We start from the raw sequence: 4,219 nt of genomic DNA, 5'->3' as shown, positions 1-4,219 counted from the left end.
GGTTCGAACGCACGATAATTAGACAGGCTTATGAAATTCGAAATACATTTTTTTTATCTACAACTTCAACACTCGAATGATACTTAATTTTTTTAATAGTTAATTTACCGCAACAAATTAAGCACGTTACACACACTGAATTTCTAATAATTATTATTCATTTATACACTATAAAAACAAACAGTGCTCATTTCACTAAATTCTATATTATTACATTATTTTTTTACAACGCTATCTGCATATTAATTCGACGTTTGTGGTCTGTTTAGTGACCATTAAGCGTACACGTTATTGCCTATTATCATATCGTATGCCAATAACTATTACTGCTATACCTGGGACAGTATAGTAATGAGTGTTACGTGCATTTCAGTGGTGGTTTAGCGACTAAACTCTATTACTAGCTGCAAAGCGCAAGCTTAATGATACGATGAACATGCTCCTTTGTATATTGCAACCAGGGTTGTTGCGAATATTAGCATCTGCATCTGCGAATAATCTGCATAAATTAAAATATCCGCATCCGCATTCATTAATGCTGATATTCATTGTGGATGTTCGAGTAATGTCATGATCTAAAAGACAGATTGTAAGCCGAAAGTACAGCTTAGCTTGTTGTTTTTAAACACAACGATTAAGCTAGGCGATTGATTGTTTTCATGCATTCTTTTGTTAATTATAATTTATAATTAATGTCGCAAAATCATTGCAATAATATTTTTTTATTCAGTTTTTGATGTATGCTGAATTTATAATCAGCATTCGTATCAGCATCCGATGATGTTATGTGTGATGATGTGTAAAAGACCTGCATCAGCAACAATCCTGATTGCAACTTCGCGATTGTGTGTAGAGAGATCGAAGTGTCAGCCAGGGTGATGTTCTAGTACCTATATTATTTAGTTAACAAATCAAATCAATGAATAGATACTCCAACAGGAAAAGTCTAGATTGAACCCGTTCCGAATTGGTAAGTTCCGCCCAAAGGTAACTTAACTGACTTCGTTGCGTCAATAGTTTTTAAAAACTTTTTAGTATTGTATTTTTTTATGATATAAAGTGACGGGGCGAACAAGTTGCGCGCGTGTGCCTGGTGATAAGCAAAACGTATGTTTTTCGGGCACATTATTATTATCAATTAATAAGATATGTCACCATATTAGAATAGTACAGTGAACGAAAGAAATGTCGTTAGAAGACGCCAAAATTTGCCTGGCCAGCATTGAATGAGATCTTCCTTAAGCAGGAATAAGCAAATATTATTCCATGTCGCGGATATTCGAAGGATTCGCACTAAGCGTTACGCTTCCACATTTATATGGCGAGCCACTAAGGAGTGGGATTCCCTGTCTGCAGACTTATTCCCTGAACGCTATAGCATGGGCCTTTTCAAGGCTAGAGTGATTAGACATTACTTAGGTGGCATGCTCCATCATCGAACTCATCGTCACTTTCCAGCAGCGGCTTACGCGCGAGTGACGTAGAAGCGCGAGATATTACCTATTTTCTATGCAAGACTAGCAGTGTCTCGCTCTGAATGTCACTCTCAGGCAAGTCACGGCCTATTGTGCTAACTCTACAGGTAAGTGAAGGTCAAAAAAATTTGAAGATGAAAGTACCTATACTGAATTATACATATTAAATCTAAATAAAGAAGCAAGAAGTTCAGCAATTAACCGTGTCCGACTTATTAATCGCAAGTCAAACGTCGCACGGTAAGCGCATGTCGCTTCCTCCGGCAATTAGTCGCATTCGACATGCGTCGGCTAGTTCCGGGGACTAAAAAGTCAGTAATTATTATGTTTTGACAGTGTATTTTTAACTATATGTTATGTAACCTGTACTTTATTTCACGCGATTAATGTCACAAAACTGTTATTCCATATTGCTTTATTGAATTGAAAAACTCATCAGTTTGATCATATACATTATATAAATCCGAAATATAATGTATACGATGTTTACGACAGATGAAACGAATGACAATGCCAAAGAAACTTATTTTCTTTAGTATAATAAGCTGTAACAGCTCTTACGCAATAGCTTCATGTACATCAATTTTTTTAAACATTACTTACAATGAATACAGTTAAAGTTACAGCTTACATAAGAAAACCATAATCGTAAAATTTCAAAAACATCAGAAACTATTAAAGAATTCCAGGTCGTAATCGTCTAAATAGTAAATGTAGGGAAACATTTTCTGAACGGCAATTTAACGCACCGTGTGAAAAGGGGCTTCGAGCCCGCCCTATGAAAAACAAACACTCGTAAAAATCCAAATGACATGTAAAATTTTTCTATGTCACGATGAGATATTGTAATGATCCGTTACGAAAACTGTAATGTGTCTCATGCAACAGAGGCATTAGACCGCCGGCGAAGACATGTGGCGACGGATTAAAGTCCATTATTGTGAAGGAAAAACCGATTCACTCATTGTGAATTGAATAACTTAATGGGCGGGCATAGATTAGGTAACGTAACTTTTCGAAGTCAGGCTTTCGCAAAATTAAGAAAAAAGCTTTTCAATTTTCGAAAATGATTTCGATGGATGATTTCAGATATTTTAAAAACTACTTATTGTCAATCTAACCACATTAAATTGCTGTGTTTTAACAGAAATTGCTAAACAGCTTCACGTTTTACGAATCCTAATTGTGAATCTGATTACAATTTTGTCGTAACTACAGCAAGGGCTTTCCTTAATTACTTGTCTATCGAAAATAATTAACTTTCATGGAGTTAATTGCGAGTGCGAAGGTTATGAAACTGTAATTAGGTGAAACCACTTGAAGTTGTGCAAACAGTATCCATGACATTTTGGAGTTGGGGCACTTTCATGGTGAAGTTTTACTAACCTAGTTAAGGTTGAACGTCTTATCAAGTTATGCAACAGACCTCTGCTTCTGCTTCCGCAACTACGAAAGTTCCGCACACTTTTTTCACAACTGTGTCCGTATCTGCTTCTGCAACTTTTATAACAGAATTTTTATCGTGAGGTGAGTGCAGTTTTATCTTATGTTAAGTACAATTATCAAACCAAACACAAGCTCTGTTTCGAAATATTTCGTTGAGATCTTTATAGTATTTATACTTCCGTTTCCGCATCCGCTTCCGCTTCCATTTCCGTTTCTGCTAAGATTTACTTTTGACATCCTCCTCCATTTAACTGCCTCCGTGGCCGAACGGTTACCATGCCGGACTGCCACGCAGAGGTCCCAGGTTCGATTCCCGGGCCGGGAGAAATGTTTGTATGGCTTACATTTATTTCTCTCGTGAGTTTGGGTGTAATTTGTGGTTGTCTATGTGTGTGTCCATGGCACCCGCGACACAGGGTTTCCCTGGTGCGGGGCTATGTTGAGTGTGTGCGTTATTTATTTATTTATTTATTTATCTGTTACACACTGTCACTATGTCACATACACACACTAATCTTAACCAAACAAGGTTTTCCTTTGAACAACTAGCAATATTACTCATAACAAATTTCAAATATCTTTAAAAGTAATTGAACTAGAATAACAATTCTTATAAAAGTACGAAACTTGACTTAAATGCTTTAGTGTGTCAAATTCTTTACACTTAAATTTAAAACAATTCTACCGTTACGTCACAAAATTACTTATTTGAAAAAAGTCAACGATGTTTTTACCGTCCTTACCTTAAGTTTAACCTTCTAATTCGTGTATATTTGTTTTTTTCAAACAAACTTTTACATTATTTCAACTTTTCAATGGGTAGTAAATTAAAAATTATAATAATTAACCAACAAACTGTTTGTGTTGATTTTTAGCTTCTTTTCCGTTACTGATCTAAATTGTTTTAAATGAAAGTAATGCTATTTTCTTAGCAGGTATGTATACTTTGATAAGTAACATTATATTAAATCGGATATTATTTAGATAAATAAATGTGAAAGTATTATTTTTATTTTAGTGTCTCTTCTAGGAGTACCATTGCGGCTACATTATCTTTGAAACGGTGTTCCTGAATATTTAACACATTTGACGTGTTTCCACAAACACGTACGACCGCAGGCGGGGGCGTGCGGCCGGCGGCGCGATCACACATCTTTTTCTTCTTTTTTTTTCTCGATTTTTTTCTGTCGGCATCTTCTCAACTCGACTCTTGGCTAATGACTTAAATTAACATTCTCATATTTTATTAATTTTCCGTGGAGACGACATTTAGGCGAGTTGAGATAGGTCGCGGTTAA

Source organism: Hyposmocoma kahamanoa, unplaced genomic scaffold (assembly GCF_003589595.1).
Source record: "Hyposmocoma kahamanoa isolate Upper Pololo Valley unplaced genomic scaffold, ASM358959v1 65, whole genome shotgun sequence".
Classification (NCBI taxonomy): Eukaryota; Metazoa; Arthropoda; class Insecta; order Lepidoptera; family Cosmopterigidae; genus Hyposmocoma; species Hyposmocoma kahamanoa.
The sequence above is the reverse complement of the archived record's forward strand: the minus strand, read 5'-3'. Positions refer to the sequence as shown.